General features: G+C 39.4%; 1 protein-coding gene across 8 annotated transcripts in view; it reads right to left on the minus strand.

The window, feature by feature from the left end:
• Positions 1–25,321, minus strand: part of SOX5 (SRY-box transcription factor 5) — a 1,015,292-nt gene that overhangs the window by 891,197 nt on the left and 98,774 nt on the right. The gene's annotated exons all lie outside the window — the stretch shown is intronic.

Raw genomic sequence — 25,321 nt, forward strand, 5'->3', positions numbered from 1 at the left:
ACATGCACCCCAAAACCTAAAATGCAATTAAAAAAAAAAAAAGAATTCCCCTTCCTTTTGGAGAATATATTGCAGATACTTTGAAACCAACCACTTCTGTCCCTAAAGAAGTGAACACCGCATCTCCTTTGCCACAGGAAGGGCACAGAGCCCAAAGTGGGCCAGTTACAAAAACTTTCCTGGGCCTGTCAGGGAAAATAAAAGTATATTATGTCTTCTCTAGAGATACTAGCTAAGACAGTGATGTAGCCTAGAATTTTTTCCACAAGAAGAAAGCTGCCTGGGCATGAAGCTAGTAGAAAGGTGAGCAGTGGAGTGATGGGAAGATGAAGATGTACCCCTTTCTGATGGCATTATCTGGGCCTAAGTGTTACTCTCTGCACTTTCTAGTACATGAGCCAATAAAACCCTTACTTTTTATTTCAAATTGGATCACTATCATTTGCAATAAAGGATTCCTCACTAATACAGTTCACACCTCACTCATCACATGCTTCTAAATATTGCAGCAATCTGCACAAAGGAAATCTCTTTCTACTACTGGATTATACATTTCTCGAAGGTAGGAAAGGCATATGTCTAGCACAACATCCTGCACATAGTTCAATATGTGTTCAATATTTACCAAAGAAGCAAATGAGCAAAAGAAGTTATTTTGTCATCAAATCAAGACCTAAAATTCAACAACTCAGCAAGTCAATGAGAAGCCCACAATGAATAATAGACAGGCATAATATACCTCCTTTTATTGTACTTTGCTTTATTGCGCTTCACAGATACCGTTTTTTTAAACAAATTGAAGGTTTGTGACAAGTCTGCGTCAAGCAAATATATTGACACAATTTTCCCAACAGCATGCACTCATTTTGTTTCTCTGTGTCACATTTTGGTAATTCTCACAATATTTCAAACTTTTTCAGTATTATGTCTGTTATGGGACCAAGATCAGTGATCTTTGATGTTTTTGTTGCAAGTGTTTTAGCGTGCAGCAAATAAAGCCCATATAAGGAGGCAAGCTTCATTGATAAATACTGTATGTGTTCTGACTGCTCCAGCGACCGGCCATTCCCCCATTTCTCTTCCTCTCTTTGGGCCTTTTTATTCCCGGAAACACACAATATTGAAGTTAGACCAGTTCATAACCCTACAATGGCTTCTAAGTGTTCAAGTGGAAGCAAGAGTCTCTCACATTCAATCAAGACCTAGAAATGATTAAGCTTAGTGAGGAAGGCATAGCAAAGCCAAAACCGGCTAAAAGCTAGGCCTCTTATGCCAAACAATTAGCCAAATTGTGATGCAAAGGCAAAGTTACCGAAGGAAATTGAAGGTGCTACTCCAGTGAATACATGAATGATAAGAGAGTGAAACAAACTTCTGACTAATAAGGAGAAAGTTTGAGTGATCCTGATAGATAGAAGATCAAACCAGCCACAACATTCCCTTAACCCAAAGCCTAATGTAGAACAAGGCTCAAACTCTCCTTAATTCTTATGAAGGCTGAGAGAGATGAAGAAGCTGCAGAAGAAAAGTTTAAAACCAAGAGAGGGTGGTTCATGAGCTCGAAGGAAAGAAGCCATCTCCATAACATAAAAGGGCAAGGTGAAGCAGCAAGGGCTGATGGAGAAGCTGCAGTAAAATACCCCGAAGACCTAGCTGAGATCACTGATTGGAGTGGGGGCCGGAGGAGAGGGGTGGTTACACGACAGAACACATTTTCATTGCAGACAAAACAGCCTCCTATTAGAAGAAAATGCCATCTAGGACTTTCACAGCTAGAGAGAAGTCAATGCTTGCCTTCAAAGCTTCACAGAACAGGTCGACTGTCTCGGTTGTCAGGGGCTAATGCACCTGGCGACTTTAAGTTAAAGTCAATGCTTATTTACCATTCTGAACATTCCTAGGGCCTTTAAGAATTACAGTAAATCTACTCTTCCTAAGCAGTAAAAGTGAAACAACGAAGCCTGCACTATTGCATATCTTTTTACAGCATGGCTTACTGGGTACTTTAAGCCCACTGTTGAGACCTACTTCTCAGAAAAAGATTCCTTTCAGAGTATTACTGCTCACTAACAATGGACCTGGTCACCCAAGAGCTCTAATGGAGACAACAAAAGAGATGAATATTGTTTTCATGCCTAATAACATGACATCCATTCTGCAGCCTGTGGATCGAGCAGTAATTCTGACTTTCAAGTCTTAATGTAAGAAATATATTTTGTAAGGCTATAGCTGCCGTAGATGGTAATTCCCTTAGAGGAATTACTATCCAACAAAATTGATAATCTTCTGGAAAAGATTCACCATTCCAGATGCCATTAACAGCATCTGTGGTTCATGAGACAAGGTAAAACAGAAAAAACCCGCATTAACAGGAGTTTGGAAGAAGTTGATTCCAATCGGCAAGGAGGACTTTGTCCATGGTTCAAGACTTCAGAGGAGGAAGGAACTGCAGATATCGTGGAAACAGCAAGAGAACTAGAATTTGAAGGGGAGCCCGAAGATGCGACTGAATTGCTGCAATCTAATGATAAAACTTTAATGGATGAGGAGTCGCTTTTTATAGATGAACAAAGAGATTTCATAAGATGGAATCTACTTCTGGTGAAGATGTGGTGAACATTGTTGAAATGGCAGCAAAGGATTTAGAATAACTTAGTTGATAAAGCAGTGGTTTGAGAGAACTGAATCCAATTTTACAAGAAGTTCTACTATGGGTAAAATACTGCCCAACAGCCCTGCCTCCTACATTTCACGAAAGGAAGAGTCAGTTGACATGGCACACTTTATTGTCATCTTATGTTAAGAAATGGTCATGGCCACCTCAACCTTCAGCAACCACCACCCTGATCGATCTGCATCTATCAACACCGAGGCAAGACCCTCGTCCACCAGCAAAGGAATTACGATTCACTGAAGGTTCAGACCATCATTAGCATTTTCTAGCAACAAAGTACTTTTAATTAAGGTATGTACATTTTTTATTTGGACATAATGCTATTGCATACTTAATAGACCACAGTACAGTGTAAACATAACTTATATGTACTGGGGAAACATTTGTGTGATTTCATTTATTGTAATATTTGCTGTATTGTAGTGGTCTGGAACTGAACTCACAGTATCTCTGAGGTATGCCTGTATAGTTATGCAGCTTCCTGCCTTAGATCTCTTCCATTCATCTGAGGAGAAAGACTACCTGAGCATGCTATTCCTTTCCCAGTCTTCCCAGCTCAATTTCCACATTATACACCATGTGTACGGGCCTGGAAAGTCTATGCTATTGTTAATTTTTGAAATACCAAAATTGCATTAAAAACAAAAATAAGGAAAATCTCATTGCTAGACATATCCCTCGAGGTCAGGAAATATGCACGTGCATAGTGCCTTGCATATACTACCTGCTCAATAAAGCAAACAGCTTGGTGGGCAGCAATTTATAATTCTCGTCAATAAAAATTGGAGTCAATTTTTCACTGCCACATAAGTGAAGAATGAGGAGAAGGGGAAGAAGTAAGATAGGAGAGGTCTTCCTAGGCTGCAAATGTCCTACCCTGACCTAATGCTGGCTCTTATGCTGTGGGTTTGGATGGGTGCCTCAGAAATTAGCCTCACACTGGTTCTTGGATACTGACAATGCCACAGATGCTGACCGAGGAAGCCCCTCGACAGGTACCTCAGATAATCCACTTTAGTCTTCTTCTGCTGAGGTTGTCTTCCTCCTGACAGTAAGTTCTTCCGTGTGTGTGGTGGGGGCAGGCATAACCGACTCCCTTCCACAGCATCCGCAGATGACCTCCAGGAGATCCCATCTCTTCCCTACTCGCTGTGAAAGTGTGGTCCATTCCACGCATCCGTGCATTTCATTACCTTCTTACCTTTGCATGCTTAGGTCGGGTACCAGACCCTGCAACCCCTAGAAGCCAGGCTACCTGTACCATGCTCTGAGTGGTTCTGTGGCATCCCATTCAGTGATCCTTTTTGTGTGTGGTGGGGGAGAAGAACAGGAGGAACGCCTCAGCACCCTTAATTCTCTCTACTGGAGTATTTGTGACGATACTCTTGATCAGTCTCACTACAATCTCCCTCCTCCTTCCCTCATCTGCTCCCTCAAGGAGCGGGGAGGCAAAAGGTAACACACAAATAACATTTTTCAGTCTCCCAGACAATCCTGAACAGACGGTTCAGCCCACATTATTCTTGGTCCTTCGAGCCCTGCTGCAGCTCTGAGGCGACACTGTAAGCTGAATAGAATATGGGATAAAGGGGAAATTATGGAATATCCTGGTGTTTAAAAAAATCCTAACTGCCATGACTTGGGTCACATCCCACAGTCAGGCTTCATGCATTCTCCTCTTACCAAATAATCACCTGAGAATGCAAGTTGGGTGGGAATCCTTATTGCAGGGCCTTTCATATTTACTTTTATCCACTGCAACAGCTGGGTTGAGAACCCAGGATTTGTTTCCCAATCCAGAACCCATCTTATAAGACTTTGATCGGAAGGAAAAATAATTTCCTAATAGAATCCTATGTGCAGAGAAATAATCAGAAATGCAGAAAATCCCCTCCTTCCGTCCTACTGTACAAAACAAATAATTCTCTACATCACCCTACACTGCCTGTGCGATAAAGTGCCCCATCTTCTCTTGTGTCATATTTGGCATTTATGCAATCGTTCTCCTCCTCCAGTCCTCCTAATCTTATGAAGCATAATTCTTTCTCTTCCTCCTCCCTCCACGAACTTAATTCCTGACTCTCCCGAAGTATGTGCAAATTATTACACCGTCTTTTAAAGCGAGCATCATACTGCAGCCTAAAACAGCAATTGGATACGTGTTTTTACTTTTGTATATTATCAGAGCTTGCTTTTAGCATCTTTTACAACCAGAGTGTTGATTCTGTTTTCCTTATAAAGTGGCAGTGGCAGTCTGTGGCGGCATGCTGCAGGCACAAGTTCATGGTAAGTTCAGAGGAAAGGAATGTTCAAAGAAAACCAAACTCAAAGCATTGTGGGTAGCGATATAAAAAGTTGACAAAACAATGATAAACAATGGGGGGAAAAAGAAATAATTAAGTGTTCTGAAGCACTGTATCAGCGTTTTATGCATTGTTAACTTTTTTTAGGAAACCATTTTATTGTGTGCGGTTTCATGGAGAGATACTAACCCAGTCTGTTGGAACAGCACTCTGCATGTATAATGATTAAAAAACTTATTAATAAAAAAGAAAATGGGCAAATATGTCTGCCTGAGATAAGGCTTTCTGAACAAAATATAATACCTGGAAATCCTTTCTTGAGGTGCTTTGTGGACTTAAGGAGGTAGGAAACTTAAAACAGCGGAGTTACAGTAAACACATAAATCTAAACAAGGTGTGAAAACTTGGACCATATGCCCCAACAAGCAAAGCAAGGAGTAAATGAGAAACAGCTAAGAGAGAAAGGGTAAATACTTTATAGACACTTTTTAAAGAAGATGCCTATGAAAAACAATTTGAACTTCTGATTTGTAAAAGAAACAGATTTTTGTATACTGCTAGAATGCAATCCCAATTCACTTAGAGTATACAGTCTGTATTTGATGTCCTGTTAGGTCAGTTCTGATGTAGATTACATCCTCTTATCTTATTTGCACTCATGTATTCAACAAACATTTGTTTCGTTTCAGGCATTAGTTCAGGCGCTGGGGATTTGTCAGTGAACAGAACATGCAAAGCTCCCCGTATCCATGAACATTAAATTCTAGTGAGCAGAGAAGATGATAAACACAATAAATGAATATATGGTATATTAGAAGGTGCTACAAACCAAGGAGAAAAATACAGCAAAGAAGAGACAGACTGTCATAGGGCCAGGCAGCACAGAGCAAGTGTAGGGTAGGGGAGTGTCTGTTGCTTTAAAAGTTTTAAGAAGAGATGTTAATGAGAAAGTCACATGCATAAAACTCAGAGGTGGAAAGGCAGCAAGTCATTCATTTAACTGAGCAGTGTGAGGAAAAAGCAAATTCAAAGGTCCAGAGGTGGGAGCTGTCCCAGCATATTAGACAAACATCAAGGAAGCCAGTGTGGCTGATGAAGAGCGAGCAAGAGATAGGGCAGTTTATAATGAGTTAAAGTAACTAGGGAGGAGGATCACTCAGGGCATCATAAAGACATTAGCTTTTATTCTGAAGGTGGTGGGAGGCCACAAGAGACTTCTATATGATTTGGCACATGCTAACCATTTCTTTCCCAAAGTAGTTGTAATGTTTGAGCTTTGTAAATTTACGCTTATGACTTTTTTTTTTTTTTTTTTTTTTTTTGAGACACAGCCTTGCTCTGTCGCCCAGGCTGGAGTGCAACGGAGTGATCTCGGCTCACTGCAACCTCCATTTCCCAGGTTCAAGCAATTGTCCTGCCTCAGCCTCCCAAGTAGCTGGGACTACAGGCACATGCTACCATGTCCGGCTAATTTTTTGTATCTTAGTAGAGACAGGCTTTTATCATGTTGCTCAGGCTGGTCTCAAACTCCTGAGCTCAGGCAATCTGTCTGCCTCTGCCTCCCAAAGTGCTAGGATTACAGGCGTGAGCCACGACGTCCGGCCAGTTGATGTACTATTTTTCAAACATTTTTTAGGCCTCAAATTCATGCACAATAATAGGACAGGACCCAGAAATAAAGATGAAAATAAGAATACTGCAAACGATTATCCTGACTTTACCCACTTTCGGTAAACACCTAAAGATGCCACATGAATTCAATGATTTCCATCACACCCTATCGAAAAATCGCTGAATTCATGGTAGCAGTAAATAAATGTAAACTGTTCAGCATACCAAACCAATGTGATTCCATCATATCTTGGAGAGACAATTTACTTCTTCACATAAACTAGGTTCCTACAAAGAAAAAAAGGAGCATGCATTGCTGACAGTCAAGTGTCTATTTGTTTTTTTCAGTACATATAAGATGCTAGAACAAGAATGAGTTATCAACAGTTTAGAGATGTTTGATAAAGCAGCACTGAGACTGGTTAGCTGAAGGAAGGATAGTATCTCCTGGCAGGCCAAGCTGCACAATAATCAGTATTGACTCAAATCAGATGTGATTGCGCATTATCAATGTAACAGGCTGAGACTTGAGTTTCCTCTGCAGGAAAAACCGGCAAGAAGAAGGAAAAGCAGCTTTTTCAACACCATGCTAATATAGTACTTCATACGATAGCTGCAAAAAGCCACTGCTTTCTTGTCAACTACGAACTGGAACCTCAGGCTATTGCTCCACTAAATGTTAATATGCCAAAGTTTAAGAAGATTCCAGAAACCTGTGGTCTTTAAACTAATGTTTACTTACTCAGGAAGTGAGATGTGGGGATGTGGGAGGGGTTGAGGTAGTTCGGGATCGGGGTTTGCCGATTCTTTAAGGTTCTCTAAACACACTTCTTGAAATGCCTCAAGGATGCTAGAAGAGGGGAGCATTCTATTTCAAAGGGAGGGATGGGGGATCTGTGAAAATTGTTGGTTTCTAGGGTAGTTAAATGTGCATTTAAAAGTCTGAATAGAAGAAACTAGCATGAATTAAGTACTCAACACTGTGCCAGGCCACTGGATGTGTGTGTGTGTGTGTGTGTGTGTGTGTGCGTGCGTGAGCGCGCACGCGTGCATGCACATGTGTGATTATCTCTACTCCATAGATGAAGAAACTGAAGCAGCAGATAATCAGAACAGACACAGGTCCTTGGACAACACCATGAATGCAATGATTCAAGAGTGAATACAAATAAACTCATCATTAATAGGAAGTTAGGACTCGGTCATGAAATCTATTTGAATTCACCTGTAGGAGATGCTGTTATGTGTTGTCCACACAACCAAAGATCTTCCCTTCAGTAAATGAAGCACTCAGTGCACCAGCCGCCAGCGGTGCTCGCAGCTTAGTCCCTCTCTGGGCACTGCGTTAGTGGAAGGAAGCCGCCTCATCCAAGACTACACTCCATCCCAGAAGCAGCAAATGTCTAACTTCTGCTAAAAGGAGAGGTCTACAGACGGCCCACTGCCTCACTTCAGGACAGCCTGGAAGGGCTCTCCCAACTCCAGAGGATTGGATGAGCCTTCTGTTGCAACTGCATCTCAATTCAACCTCTCTATCTGCCCATCCTGCTTCCTGAGTCTTGCTTAAGCTATTGTTTCCTAGAGCACAGCACAATAGACTCACAGATACAAGTGTCAGAGACTCAAAGTGTGTTTCCAAAGGAAGCTGACCAAAGCCAACACTACAGAGAGAATGCTAGATGATTTGTTTTGTAATATCTGAAAGAACTGAGACTAACTGATTCTGCTGGTACCTCCACAGACTGACATTAGTTTCTAATGCAATCCCCATTGTAACAGAAAGTCACTCACAAGTACTCACAAGTTAGTTAAAACAATAAGCCATCCTCAAGTTAAATGAGAGATTGTCGATTAGTGATTTTATAGTGACTATACAGTGCTATATAGCTCACATAAGCTATATGATGGTCAAATTTACAGGATATCAGACCTGTCTAATGACTGCACACTCCCTAACATGTTAAAACATTATGCTTGCTTGAGAATCTCTCTAATTTTATTAAAATTATGTGACTATGTCTGAGTTGAAAGAGATCAAGAAAAGTATGTAATTGGAAAAAGGATGAATTTCACTGCAACAGACTATTGAGTTTCATATAGATTCAAAGAGAGAGTCTAACGTGGATTATCAGAGAGATGACTTTCGATTGCTAAGACCAGGAAATAGAGATAAGGAGTCCAGAATAGGTTAAACTGGTAACACAAGGAACATATAAAGTTACTGTATCTTGGCTTGGTTAAGATACTGACATAGCACTCATTTTGTTGTGGTCAAGACAGAGCTATAGACTGGATAATGACAAACAGGCAAGATTATGAAATGTTTAACAGTAGCTTTCAGAGAGAGCTGCTATCTTAGTTGATGTTAGTTTGTAAGAAAAATTTTGGTGCCTGCAAGTTCTGCCTTCAACTCCCACAGTTTAGGATTCCCCAGTGTCTGAACTGGTTACGTGCAATGGAACAAGACATACAGGGAGAGCTTGGACCCTGGACTTATTTCCAGGATAGAAGAAAATAATGATGGGAACAGGATTAGCTTTGTTCTCTAAGGAGGAAATTCACTATGATAGAACATATTATATGAAAAATAATTGTATTGTACAATCCTATAAAAGACAAACAACATAAAATAGTCAAGGTATAACAAAACAAGGGCCAACAGATAACGGAAACGTCAGAGATAAGTGCTGCTCAGAAGAAATCATGGGGCCTTTTGCAATCAGCATTTAACAAATATTTATTGCAATCTCCTATGTGCTAGGAACCGCTTTAGGCACTGGAGATACAGCTATGAACAAGAGAGATAAGACCCTACCTGTTTATATTCTAATGGTGGGAGCAGACAGATAATAAATGACTCATCAATTAAGAAAAATAATCATCCCACAATGATGATTGCTATAAAGAAAATAAAACATGGTAATATGATAAGAGAGAAACAGACTACCCTAGATTGGGTGGGAAAAAAATGCCTCCTGACAAGGTGTTATTTGAGCTAAGATCAGAAAGACCAAGGACGATTCAGCCATTTGAAGGTATGAAGAAAGAATATGCCCAGCAGAGAGGACCAATGTTTAAAAGGCCCCATGTGGACAAGCTTAGTATTTGTAAGGAAACGATAAAATCGTCATATGGCTAAAATACACTGAGTGAGCGATTCGAAGCTTAAGAGATGAGATCAGAGAGATTAGCAAGAACTGGGCCATAGAAGCTTCATGCACCCACATGGGGAAGAGTGACATGACCAATTTGTTTAGAAAGATCACTCTGATTACTATTCAGAGAACTGACTCTATAGTGCAGGTTGGGGTGATTAGAGTGGAATTTCAGAAACCAGGTAAGAGGCCATTGCCATAGAGCAGGCAAGAGGTGATAGTAATGGGAAGTTCTAAGAAGCCTAATATAATAAGGATAAATATAATACTTTTTTTTTATCAACAGTCTCCCCCCAGAAAACAACAGCACACTATAAGGAGGGAGATTAATGAGTTGGCAGCAGCACAGATTGACGAAACACAGAGGGAAACAAAATAATGGGGGTTTATCAGTGGGACACAGAAGCCAGCCTGAACAAGCTCCCAATGGCCAAAGCTGAAACCATCTGAGCAACCAAACAAATAGCATACTCTTGTATTATTATCCAAGTTTCAAAAAAACATATCCATGAGTCCATACAGATAGAAATAAGTGATTGAAGAAATCTCCAGTACAGAATTCCAAACAATTCTGTAAATACTCCCCACTCAAGAAGGTGGAGTTTAACTCCCCTCCTCTTGAGTAGGGGCTGCTCTTCCAAAGAGAACAAACACTATGGAAAGAGAGAACAGAGTCACTTTACACTGGAGAAACCCTGGCCAGGTGAAAAAGGTTAGTGGCATCAGCAATAAGCTAAGTTGACAGCATGTGCCCTTGGTATGATGTGCTGAAAAAGGCACTTCACCTTTGTGACCTTTCTCTCCCAAACCCACAACCCCCATCCTAGCATGAGGAAAACATCAGACAAGCACAGACTGAGGGACATTCTAAAAATACCTGACTGTCAAGGTCATGAAAAACAAGGAAAATCTGAGAAACTGTCACAATCCAGAGGAAGCTAATGAGACATGACAACTAAAGTAATACGGTAGCCTGGATGGGATTCTGGAACAGAAAAAGGACACTACAGAAAATGCCGAAAATGCGAAGGACATCTAAATAAATCATAGAGTTAATAGCATTGTACCAGTGTTTGTGTATTTGTTGTGCCAAACACACTATAATAACATAAGATATTAACAACAGGGGTAGCTGGATGCAGGGTAGATAGTAACTGTCTATACTATCTTTGCAACTTTTCTATAAAACTGTTGTAAAATCAAAGATTTTATTAAAATATAAAAAGCATGGAGGTCTTGCATTGCTTCTCATCAACAGAAGTATTGGAAAGTAGGGACCACAGACACCTCTACTCCTTCTCACTGGAGCGTGACCACAACACTGTGGGAAACCCAAGATACCATGCTTGGAGAGGGATGTGGACAAATCGCTCTTTAAACCATTGTGGGCAGACACAGTGGCTCACACCTGTATTCCCAGCACTTTGGGTGGCCAAAGTGGATGGTTCACCCAAGGTCAGAAGTTCGAGACCAGCCTGACCAATATGGTGAAACCACATCGCTACGAAAATACAAATATTAGCCTGGCATGGTAGTGTGTGCCTGTAATCCCAGCTACTTAGGAGGCTGAAACAGGATAATTGTTTGAATCTGGGGTGTGGAGATTGCAGTGAGCTGAGACTGCGCCACTGCACTCCAGCCTGGGTGACAGAGGGAGACCGTCTCAAAACAGAAACAAATAAAACAGGTGCAAGCCAACTTACAAGAAATGCCATATGAGACACTACTAAGAGTATTAGGTACACTTAACCTAAAAAACCTGAAAGACACAATAACCATCTCACAATCTATGAGAGATTATGAGGAGTGAGGATTGGATCTTCTAAATCTTAAATTGTAGCAGCAGGTAAAAGTGGAGAGAAAACTACTATTCACATGGATATTTTACAATCTAAGTTACAAGGTAAACTGTGTAGTTTAAAAAATTATCCAACCTAATGTGCCCCTCCCTCCTCCACTTCATCACGGAGGTCATCCACAGTTGCTGGAGAAGTTCAGAGCAGGAAAATGTCCCATGGGACTGACCACGAATGCCAATTCCCAGAGGGTGGGAGGCATTCTTACCTGGAGAGACTAGACTGATGACCTTGAGAGGACCGTTTCACCCTTGAGTTTCTATGAAATCATTGGAATTTAAAATAAAGTACTAAAAAGAACTTTAAGAGACCATCAAGGACATCCCCCTGCCTGTTAGAATATTTTTATATCTCCAGGTTCAATGTTGAAGTGTGAAGGCTTTAGCTGTAAGAGAAATTGATGGGTTAGAGGGCAAGAAAGCTTAGGGGGAGAGAAGAGAAAGGAAAAGAAGAATCTGAGGATAAAGGAATTTATGCCCTCCCAATTAACCTTACCAAGGACCTCAAAATTCCCAAGGCAACCTTGATTCTACCTTTCTTTCTTTTGTTTTCAAATATGGAATTTTCCCCAGGCCTAATGTTAGAATTGAGCATATTCTTTCCTTTGATTTATGAGAACATTCAGGGAATATAAGGTCATGAAAGTTAGCAAACCAGCTGGCTTCAATGCAAAGTAATTAAATAGAAAGTCTTAAAAACTTAAAATCCTTACTAGACTTGTTTCAAAAGAATGTTAAATTTATTTTCCTTTGCATTTAAAGTACCCTCTTCTTATATTTTTTAAATATTTATTCTAGATTTACATTAACCTTTCTCTGATGACAAGAGTGGACCTAATTCAGAAAATCTATTAAAGAGTAGAAATTAGAGTTCTGCAGTTGTGATTAAAACTAGTGGTGGACAACCGCATTTCAGGAAATACACGGTTAAAGCAATTAGATAATCATAAATGCCTGTTAGTTCATAAAAGCAAAGTCAAATGCTAGAAATTTTTTTCCTTTAAAAAAAGCACTAGGATTTGAAATAAGTAATAAAAAAATTGATTTCTTAAGTTGAGCAAAAGTGCCTGCTGAAGTGGTTACACTCTACTCATGAAAGCAATCTAGTCAGAATGGCATGAAGATGTAGGTTTATAAGCTCTCCATAGCTTAATACTTAGGTATTAGGTAAAATACGTACACCAGGCATTTAGCTTGTCTATTTTCCAACTCCTTTTATACTATCCTTAACTATCTTTAAATTGTACTTAGTAATATCTTATAGACCAAGAGAGCCTCTCCAGTTCTCGGTGTTGCAATTCCTTTGTAATATGCATATTTAGACCTTCACGGTTAGTAATTTCTCTAACAAAAATGATGGTTCAAAACTATTCTCTTGCAGGTGTGATCCTAAGCACATTCACACAAGCAAATCACTCCTATATTCAGCAGCTAGGAAACAGAGCCAATTTCTGGTAAATGGACATGATAGCCAATTAAAGGAAACCAACTGGTAGCAAGCTTAGACGACAAAACAAGAGCCAATTTTCTGTGACTTTTGCTTGCAGTACTAAGGCATGCTTTAATAGAGTGGCTTCAGGTGTTGATACTCTATCAGCGTCTACATCTCTCTGATTCAGCATGACATAATAGCTCTTTCATTTTTGAAGGCTGAGTGTTTTCCATTTTCTTGTACGCTATAGATATCCATGAGCAGGGAGAGTTGCCACATTACATCTCTCCAAATAAAACCATAGGGTAGTCAAATTAATCTAATTATCTGTGACCCAATTTGCTAATACTGCTAAAAGCAACATTAGAGAGGGCTTCTCTAGAGCTATGTTTTGTTTCTTCAGTCTCTTGTTTTATTAATTTCCCACCAAAAATGCACCTGCTTAAGTATTCCGTGAATAAACTTGATCTACTGAAAAAGTGTGCTCTGTCTACCGGCATTTGGAAAGTCTAATGAGGAGAGAACAGAAATTGTCATGAGTTTCTATTAAGGTCTGAACAATTCTAAAGTGATCCAGCATCATTTTTACGTTTAGCAATCCCACTCAAGCAAGCAACTCTCAGGTGATTAATAAACCAGGCTAAACTACTGGTTCATCAGAGATCAGACATATCACTTGCACCTTTTCCTGTGAAACCGCACGCTGGGTAAATTTTCCACTTGTTTCTTCTCTTTTTTCCCTCACCCTTAACCATATCCACTCTGGTCTCTGCCTCACAAACACGTGGCAGTTTAAGGCATTTAAAAAATAGCTTTGCATTCTATAGTAATAGAGCTGCACAAATATTTATGGAAATTGCTTTCATTCTAATTTTTCTACTTAAGAATTTACACTGACCCTCCATCTTTGGAAGCCAAAGACTTAATCTGAAAACCTCTGGGTTTTTAAAAATTTCTTCTCCAATGCACTGTCATTCTGAATTTTTAATATTTGTAATTATATGCTTGGAATGCACCCTTCCATATAATGGTATTACAACTAAATTTGTATTTGAATTATGTTTATGGTAATCATAACTAATGTTTTTTTCACGACATAGGTTAAAAGTCTGCAGCCTCTAATTTGACAGGAACTCTATTATCACTTGCTGCAAAATTACACAGGAAAGAATATTAAGACATCTAAAATCTGACACAAATAGAAATCACTTTCTCTCCTTTTCTCAAAAAAAAAAACAAAAACAAAAAAAACAAAAAACAAAACAAAAAAACAGATGATTATATGCTGTTTGACATCCCATTTTCAGGCCAACTAAGGGGATGCAGAGGCTCACACCTCATTTATCCTACAAAATAAGTCCACTGCAAGAATACACTGATATTTGAATACACTGAGCTTCCTTAGATAGTGGATCAGGTTAGCTTTATCTTGTTGATGGTCTCATCAATTTAACCCCCTTTGTTAGAACATAAAATACCTTCCCTGCAGGGTCCCATCCCAGAGGGTTAATCCATTGCACGGGGAGAAACACAGTCCTCAAACAGATCATCAGCTAAATTAGAAATGGGTGAACATTATTGACATAAGACAAGTTCTTCTATTTGAAACTGGAACAGAACCTGAACAGAATCTTAGAGTTCCAAAGTGGCCAGTTTTCTAGGTGGCTTGCATAACTATTATCATTTTTTAGATGTCTCATACTATAGGTGAGCACTTTTTGTTCTGGAGATAACTACAAATGAAACTCTAGAAGCCATGGCTGTCTTTGGAGAGATGTATATGAGAGAGATCCCTTAGAAATAGCAGAAGTCCAAACACCGCATGTTCTCACTCATTAAGTGGGAGTTGAACAGTGAGAACACATTGACACAGGGAGGGGAACATCCTTCTCGGGGCTTGCCAGCAGAGTGGGGAGCTAGGGGAGGAATAGCAGGGCCGCGGTGGGGGGAGTTAGGGGAGGGACAGTAGGGTGAGGGGTGGGGAGCTAGGGAGGGATAGCAGGGCAGCAGGGGACAGGGAGGAGCTAGGGAAGGGGTAGCAGGGCGGGGGTTAGGGAGCTAGGGAAGAGGTAGCAGGGTGGGGGGAGGTTAGGGAGCTAGGGAAGGGATAACGGGGGGGGGTTAGGGAGCTAGGGAAGGGATAGCAGGGCGGGGGGAGGTTAGGGAGCTAGGGAAGGGGTAGCAGGGTGGGGGGGTGGTTAGGGAGCTAGGGAAGGGATAACGGGGGGGGTTAGGGAGCTAGGGAGGGATAGCAGGGCGGTGGGGTGGAATAGGGGAGGGATAACATTAGGAGAAATACCTAATGTAGATGACAGGGTGATGGAAGCAGCAAACCACCATGGCACCCATATACCTGTGTAACAAACCTGCATGTTCTGCACATGTACCCCAGAACTTAAAGTATAATGATTGTTTTTAAAAGAAACTAAAAATGTTTTTTTTTAATTTTTTTTAAAAAAGGAAATAGCAGAAGTCTGTCCTTCTACAAAGTTCAGCCAAGATTTCATAGCAGAATATGTTGATTAATTTCACTTTAGAGAAAGCATTCATGGAGCTCACACTCAAAATAACATCTCCAACTATGCGCAGAGATTTTGAAGTTTAGCATTTCCCTGAAAGTGACAGCGTTCCAATGAAGACTGGTAGTGGTATGAGTCCGTGACCCTGCGATTCCAGGAAGCTTTCTAGACTCGGTAGAGGCTGTACTGTGCCACCAGATTCCCCTCCAGGACCAAGGCCCTCCTTCCAGCTGCCAGGAGGTCTGACTGCTGAACACTCCCAAGTGGTTCTCCCCCAGAACTGCCCACAGCAGAAGGAGGCTGCCTTACCCAAAGTTTTGCCCCCCTCGGGGGATGGCAGCATCTAATGACTGTCCTACAAAGTGTCTGGGGGTAGAAAGGCCCAGTATCCTTACCTCAACCACAAACAGCTCTGTGAGGCCATGCAGCCCAAAGCTTCCCCTTGGATTAGCTGAGCTCCGAGTCGTGGCCACATCTCAGTCCACCTCTTCACTCTGCCCAGTCCGAGACAGCAGAGGCGAAGTCTTATACCTCACAGGTGTTAAGCCCGAGAACACGGGCAATCTCCAACTCAGCACCGGAAAGCACTTGCAGTCGCCACCTCAGCACCTGAGAGCAATCTCCGACCCAACCCAAGAGACTTTACAGTGAGAGTAGCTGGAGGGCAACATAGAGATAGTATAATTCAACTTTTCCTTTTTTGTAAAAAATAAGAAACCTCAGCTAAGAACAGTTAAACAAGTTCTGCTGAATCAAACAACTAGTTAGTCCCACGACCAGAGCCTCTATTTCTAAACTTACAGGTGGGTGTTCCTTTATTATGAAGTGTTTTCTTCAAGGAACTTTTAAGTTAATGTCATCTAACAAAATCACATTTGAGCTGAAATCTGGCCAAGTAACAGTTAACATTCCATCTCTTTTCAGGGTCTCCCATGCTATATCATATTTCTAGAAACTCTACTAAGGAAGAAGGGTCAAAATGCATTAGAGAGATTTAAGGGATCGGGGTGGTCGAGGTGGAACTAACTTTCCTCTGCATGTCTACTGGAGCTATGCCAGGATCTTTACATGTTCTCTTACTTAGCCTTCACAGCAACTCAGTGAAGGGAATATTCCTATTCTTCCTTAACAAATGAAGGAACTGAGGTTCAGCTAGGTAATGTGGGAACTGACCACAGAGCCCTGGATGTGTCCATTCCCCCAGGCACCTCACTGGGATTCCAAATAAACATTCGTTATCTCCCTTGGCTCAACAAGTTTGCAAATATGAAAGCTTCATTATCATTTACCTTCGTGATCCTCACTAATTAAAGACAGCTTCACCCCATAAAATACCTGTTAACTTGACTCGCTATAAATAAAAATCAACAATGCTACACTTTGCAGAATGTGATGATCGTTTGTAAGTTCATAGTGCCAAAATAAATCACTGATTTGGAAAGATCAGTAAACCTAAAACACATTCTTACAGTTGTGTAGCCAGTATAAGAAATTTGCAATGACATCCCTTAACTGGGCACTTATGAAATCATTGGGCGGTTTACTTTTTGCCAAATGCCATACATTGTTTTAATGTCAGATAGAAAGCACAAGTTATTTATAGATTGAAATATAACACTATTAAAGCTCAATCTTATATACAGTAACACATTCCAAATAGAGTTCTCAACACTTTATTTTAAAGCGCAAATCATTGCATTCAATATTAGCATATGAATATCATCTTCTTAATAGAGTACCAGATGTGTGACTAAGACTCCAAAAGAGGAGACAGTTTAAAGAAAAATCTAATAATGTCAATGGTGTATTTTTTTACCTTAACCTGAAAATTAATTTTTGTGACTAAACTTTTAAAACCTGTTTTAAAATATATGTAACTGTGAATCATAGGAGACTGGTCAACAGGAGCCACAGTTAAATGTGAGTTTCCAGCAACGGATGCTGCTTTTACCAGTGCTAGACTTTGACATTTTAGCTAATCTAAGTAACTTTTTCAGATATTATAATTTCTTATTTGGGCATACAGACACAACATTTTTAGCCGCGTGGGACTGTGTTTTCATAGTAAGATAAGACTTTGGATAATTTCCCTTTGGGGAAATTCTAGTATTTGTAGTTTTATGAGCACCAATTGTTATACTTTCATTTTACCAAGGCAGCTTCTGGATTCTATAAATAAAAGAATTTTAAAATATGTGATAATTTTTAAATAAATAAGCAAAAATGGAAAATAATTTTAATGCGAACTGATTATGACTCTAAAAGTGAAGGAGCTGTCTCCATTCTTGCATAAACACACAGAACAATGTTTTATTTATTTCCAACACATAGCATGACTATCATTGGTTTTGAGGGCTATCACTGGTTTTACTTTACAGGCTTAAAAATTAGTGGGCATTACAGATAGGAGAAGATGAGATAAAATGAGAGGTAAAATATTAAGAGTGTCCTCTCAACTCAGATTACTATTTTCCACTTTTATTCTGCAAGGAAATCAGTTCCTTCCCAAATAAGGATGTGAGATAAAATACAGGACACCCAAGTAAATTTGAATTTCAGGTAAACAAGTTTTTTTTTTTTTTTAAATATAAGTGTGTCCCGTGCAATATTTGTATTGTGCATATGAATCACCTGAATATCTTGTCAAAATTTGTGTTCTGATTCAGCAGGCCTGGGATGGCGCCTCAGTGACTGGTTTTTCAAATTTGTTAAATCTGGCAACGTATCCTAAATTATTTTTGAAGGAAGAAACTGCTGAAGAGAATACCATTAAATGCTTATTTGCGGGCTAATATTTAACATTAATGCATGAAGTGATTGTTTTTTTTTACTTACAAATTTGGTTCAGTGCCTTCTAAAAACTCTAGAATGCTTGCAAAAATTAAAACACTGAGTAGACTTTTAAAAATATTATTTATGACATTATCATCTATGTGTATTTTTCCTTCATCTTCCGGGGTCCATTCTCTACTCAGTCACGTTCAACATGAGCTGAACACCAAAATCAGCTGGAGAACTTCTTCAAAATCCTGATACCCGGTCACGTTCCACTTAATTAAAGACGAATCTCGGAGGTGGGGGGCGGGTAGGTTGGGACCTAGACGTACGTGTTTTTAATCTTCCCAAGTGATTCCAATTGCAGCCAAGATTGAAAACCTGCCCTAATCCTTGCTAAACAAAGTGTGGTCTGGGAACCAGCAACATCAGCCTCAGTTAGCAACTGGTTAGTATCATAGAATCTCAGGCCCCACCCTAGGCCTTTCGAATCAGAACCTGCATTTTAACATCTCCAGGTGATTCATATGCACATTACAGTTTGGCAAAGACTTGTCTAAATCACTTAGAGATAACAACTAAATGGAGCCATGCTTATGACTTGCACAATACTATTAACTGGAATTCTAGAACATTCCAAGATAGTAAAACTTGTGTAGGTAAGTATAATTACCATAGAAGGGACCCAGAGAAATTTACAGTACCCTCCCAACTCAGACAGTTTAGACTTCCAACAGAAATAAGGTGAACTACCCAAAAAGACACAGTGGGCATCAATTCTCAAAGGACAGCATACCTGATCCCAACTAAAACTCTGTAAGCCAAGAAGTCAACATCCCAACAGGGATGGTTTCCTTTCCCTCTCCCCGTAATCCCAATTCTAATCACTAAAGCTACCTTTCTTACAGAAATATAAAGTTGCTATGTCGCACTGAAGGCCCTTTGTCCCAAAGTGCTGGTTTATCTGTAGTGACTTGCTGGAATGTTTTCCAAGCCATGAATTTGCGGGTTCCTGGCACATGTTCCACCAAGTGATGGAGTGCTCTTTCTGAATGATGATACATTCAAGAAACCTGACGAGGTAACCTAAACACCAGAATCAAGCATTCACATCAAAGCTCAAAGCTACATGTTACGATGTGTAGAGTATCGGGAAGCCTTCCTGACAAATTGTCTTTCCACGTATAACTGGAGTTTTATCTGCAGTCAGTTTCTTGTGCTAAATAATGTCCTCGGCTTCTGCAGTTAAATATAAGTACTACAGTCCTAAGATGTTATCATATTTATTTTAAGTCTTAGGGTTCAATTAATTTATCAATTTTTTCAATCTAAAAGGAGAGATAGATGAGTTCTGAGTTCCTGGAGACATGAAGAATCAGGAAAGGAAATAAAGAAACAGACAGGAGTATACAGGGTACCAAAGGCAAACTGTCTGGTGTATCATTTTACTTTCAAATGACCTTGATTAATACCTGAAGATGACACTTCCAATCCGTATGAACAAGAATAAATGCTTCATATTTGTATAATTATCTTGTATATTTTTCTAATTCATTTGAACTATAAAAGAACTATTTTAGTAGAGAATGGCCACCTGCCGAGTTTAAAGAAATATATTTCAGGGAAACATTAAGACATACTAATTTTTAGTTTTCATACATTACACATCACACCTTACAATAGTGTGGGGCTGAAGCAGAGAAAAATTGAGTACCTTTAGAGTGAATCTGGTGAATAAAGATTTCTGAGCATATTTTCAGTTTTATTATATTTCATGAAGTGAGCAAGAAAAAAATTCTGAAGGAGTTTCTCATCTCAAAAGCCTGTCTGTATTGATATCAGAAAAGGGTAGGGGTGCAAAATGACGGCAGCTAGCCTGCCCTTTCACCTTCCTAACAGGGCTGGTGGCAGCAACGAAGCTTAATCAATGCAATGGGAGTGACATTTTGCAGTCAAATCAAATTAAATGGAAATGAAAGGAAAATCTGAGGTCCAACCTAAAGGCTGTCCTTCTTACCACTGAGGTCATCTCCATGGCAACTAAATGCTACAAATGTATAGAGTAAATCCTTAACAAATCTGCAGAAAGCATGTCCGATTGAATATGATAGTGTCTGTCACTGTATTTTGTAGCTTTCTAAAAGCTTACACTAGAAGTAACAAAAAGGACTTCAGCCAGCAAGTAAGCAGAACCGCGGACTTAATCCAACCACTACTCAATGACAGAGATGCTCAACTTCTGAAAGAATAAACTTGAAGTAAGTGAGCAACTTCAAGACAGACCCAGTTAAGTGGATTAGGTTCAAACTGCAATGTTTTCCAGAATTGTTTTTACTTTGACTTACTCAGTTTAGAAATCTCCCAGGTCCCTGTAAAAGCATTTTCACATCATGAGGAATAATTTGTATGGGATTACATCAGACCATTCCATTATCTTCTCTCAAGCACTCCCTTGGAGATGCATTTCCCCCTCTTTTTGACGGTGTGTTAAGAGCAGATAGATTTTAGGGTTGTAAGAATGCAGCACTGCAGTGGTAAAAACAAGAAAGCAGCAGTAGGAATAGCTCTTTTGTGGTAGTTTGCTACACAGAGTCTTCCAGAAAACCTGAACTCATCCCTCTAATGTTCCCACATATATTTCGACACCACGTGGTCTATCCAAACTGACTTTGGTAACTTGGAATTTCTTTCCTCTGGTAGACCGTATTTTTTTGGATAAAGCAAATTCATATCACCAAATGCACTTCCCCTGTAACTGCATAACCAATGGATTCTTGCTGTCCCCAAACAGCATAAACTGTCACATATTTCTGTACATTTGGCTTGAGATTTGAGTGCCCTCTACTAAGTGACAACACATTTACAGAAGGAAGAATAAAGAGGAAACTCTACGGATGCCAGGTTTTCCCATTGATACATACTGAATTCCTTGCATAAGCTGTTCGTCAAGAAACGTTATTTTGTAGGAGAATTTATTGCACTGACATGTTCCAAGCTGGTCATTGAATTAAGTCAGAAAAATGGCCACTAGGATTCTAGTTTTGAACACAGTGAATTTGGATGTTGCTAGTGATCGTGTTCCTGTGCAATATGAAAGATGCCATTGGATTTACACCTTAGATAAGAGAAATGGGAGGGTGACAATTGATAGGAACTGAGAGTTTGTGCCCAAATGCATAAAGCCATAGGTCATCATGGCATTGTATATTATATTCCATCTATGTTAAAACAGCAAGACACATTAATGAATTAATTTCTAAGAAGAAATACCTGCTTTCTGAATGGAGGTAAAAACAGCAGTATTGTTACCCGAAGATAATGATAATCCTTTACCATATATATGCCACATATTATTATCTTTTTTTAAAGTAGCACTAATTTACTTTGTTTTGGATATTACGTCTAGCAATTTTTCAAACTTTATGTAATAATAGTCATAAAACCTAAACTTCATTGAACACGTACTCTGGCAGTGATGACAGCTAAGTAAAATAAAAACCTGTTGTTCTTTGAGACATCTTTCTCTTGCATGGCATCAATGTTTCAAGTTCATAATAACTACAAAGCAGTTTTGTTTCACATTATCATCTCTATAAAATTATACTTCGGTTTAATATAACAGAATATTCCCTTGTCTTAGAGACTCTAATCCCAGCTCAGTTATTAATTAATAGCACTTTGAGTTACATCACTTACCGCTGTCTTGCCAATATTCTCCACTGCAAACTGAAGCTAATTCTACTGGCCCTTCTTACCGCACAGGATTATCTGAGGAGGCAGTGATACAATGTACAATCATGCATGGCTAACAACAGGGATGCATTCTGAGAAATGCATCAATAGGAAATGTCATCCTTGTGTGAACATCACAGTGTACTTACACAAACCTGGAAGGTATAGTCTCTTACACACCTAAGCTATATGTTACAGCCTGTTGCTCCTAGGCTATAAACCTGTACAGCCTGTTACTGTACTGCAGGCAATTGTAACACAATGACAATTGTGTTATCTAAACATAAATACGCATAGAAAAGATACAGTAAAAATACAGTATTATAATCTTATGGGACCACCATTGTATATATGCAGTCTTTCCTTGAAGAAAACATCGTTATACAGTATATGGCTATATATGGAAGAGTTCTAGAAAGTCTCCAACAATATACAAATATTATCATGTTATTATTATATTGAAAAGATTTATTGTTAGTCTTTCAGAGAGACTATTTTTGTAACGTCAAGAATAGAGCTAAAGACTCATATTTAAATTCTGATAATGTAGCAAGCCTAGGACTAACAGGAAGACTTCAGTTTTCCTACCTCCACGTCTATAATTCCCAGTAAAAACTATTTCTCATGTACATATTCTGGGTATAAAATTTGATTAAAAATATGATGACCCAAATGAACACCCTGCAATTTGCTTTTCTGAAATCCTTACTTCATGTCAGGCTATTAGGATGTGCTTCTATTTCTGAGAGTCAAATGTTAGAATAGAAGAAAATAGTGTTATTTAGACTTATGAATACTAAATTCAGATAAATTTTAATTATACTAGACTTTGTTGCTAATGCAAATGAGACAATGTATTAAACAGGACTCTCCCCACCTCCTACCCAAAGTGTTTTTCTCCTCTGACTACTGCATTACACATTTCAAGCCTCATTTGTTGGTGGGGTGCAGTGGCTCATACTGGTAATTCCAGCACTTTGTGAGGCCAAGGTGGAAGGATTCCTTGAACCCAGGAGCTTGAGACCAGCCTGGTTAACACAGTGAGACTCTATCCCTACAAAAAATTTAAAAATTAGCTGGGCATGGTGGTACATGCTGTAGTCCCAGCTAATCAAGCAGGAGGCTCACTTGAGCCCAGGATGTCAGGCTACAGTAAGCCATGATTGTGCCACTGCTCTCCAGCCTCGGTGACATAGTGAGACCTTGTTTAAAAAAAAAAAAAAAGAAAAAATGCTGATCTGTTTTCCCTTTAAAATTTTTGCCCTAACTTTATAGAAAGAAGCATTTGGGGCAATTGAAGGTGTTTTATCAACTACAGAGTCTATGTTTCAGTATTTTAATTGCTACTCTCTATGCAGAGCTAAGTTTGAAAGCAAAGACAGGAAGACCTGCCTTAGATGCTCACAAATCACACACTATCAAGGAAACAGAATGACAAGACCTAAAAGTTACTATGTCATATTTACTTTGGAAATTGTCACTATAACTGAAATACAGTTTGACAGCACAGTTTTAAATTTCTAAACGCTTACAGATTTTATCTAACTAATAAACCTGTGGCTTCATAAACCCACAAAGCTCCTGTGGTACCATCTTATTTGAAAAGGGGGTGAGCTTGCCAGGTGTAAGGAAGCAGATGTGATCTACGGATTGGTGAACCGCAAAGTGCCTATCTATTTTCAGAGATTATAGGGAGAACACTGGTGCCATTGGTTAAGAGAGTAAATTGATTTCTTCAATAAACTAGTGCTCTCGTTCACGCACCACAATTTTCTAAAATTGCCCTTTTGATCTGAAGCTTCCAATCCTGGTCAGACGTAATATTTTATTTTGGAACACTGAGATCTATATTCTTCAGCTATTTTCTCCTTACATGACCAGAAACACAAACCTTTCTCTCCTCATTCACTCCATTGAAACTGAAGACCCCTATTTGAATTTGCGTCCATGTTTATTGGCATTATTTGGCAAAAGAAACAAAAATTTTAACAACTAATCTAAAATTTCCTAAGTTTAAAACTATGCTGACAAATAGGGGTTACCGCCTGAGCAGTCGTGACTTAATTAGGGACTACTTTAGATAGGATGTTTAAATTTTTAGCTTCCCTCTGATGGAATTTGGAATCCATATCCTGGGAAATAATGAAAAATCAGTATTTGCAAAAATATACCTAAGTATGTGTGCTTATGCATGTTTATATGATGTGTGCATGTAAGTATGTGTACACACACACACTGATTTTCAGTGTTTTGAAATGTGAAGCCTGTGTTTGTATTTTTTCTTTTACTACCACTACTTCTAGTGAGAGTTAGTGCTTTTTGAGAAGTTACTATGTGCACACACTCTTCTAATCACTTTTCGTGTACTAATAAAAACCCTATGAGATAAAAACTAATAGTAGCCCCACTTTTCAGATGAGGAAACTGAGGCACAAAGAGTTTAAATCACTGTCCAAGCCCTACAGTTATTAAATAGTAAGAAGGACTACTAATATGGGCACATTCAAAGGGAACCATATTGACATGAACCCTGCAATGAGGGGTATGGAAAATGCTCCTTTTCTGACTTTGTAGTTGAGAAGGGGTTTAAGCTGTAGAACTCCACTGCTAAGTCCAGGATGGCTGCAGGAGCAGCAGTAACAATAGTGATGCTGAGAGAGTGGACAGTGATGGTGCTCACTGGGATGATGACAGAGATGCTGACAATGATGTCCTCTACTACTGAGTACCACGTGCCAGTCACTGTGTGAAGGGCTTTATCTCTTATTTCACGTTCCACAACTCTGTGAGGCAGGTACTACCTTCATCTTTCTCTCATGGATGGGAAAACTGAAGTTCAGATGAGCTGAACATCTATTAGTTGTGTGACCCAAAGCCACACAACTAATAAAAGACATAGCTGAATGAAACACAAGCTCTCTAACTTCAGTACTCTCACTCCTAACTGTCACAATGTTTTGCCTTCAAATGAATCACAATAGCTAACATTTACTGAGCCCAATATTTATGTGCCCAACATTGTTCCAAGTGCCTTTACATATTATTTTCCCAACTACAACTGTGAGACAAGTTGTATTATGTGCAGTTTAAGAGATGCATTTATTCATTCGATCAACCATTTTACTGAGCAATCCAGGTTCTGTTTTGGATGCTGAAAATAGAATAGTGAGGAAAACCAGACTTTGTTCCTGCCTTCATAGTGCTTCTAGATAAAGGAGAAGCTGAAGCCACAGGGGTAGTGGCCACCTGAGCAAGTCACAGAACA

The sequence above is a fragment of the Saimiri boliviensis genome, chromosome 7, assembly GCF_048565385.1.
Source record: "Saimiri boliviensis isolate mSaiBol1 chromosome 7, mSaiBol1.pri, whole genome shotgun sequence".
NCBI lineage: Eukaryota > Metazoa > Chordata > Mammalia > Primates > Cebidae > Saimiri > Saimiri boliviensis.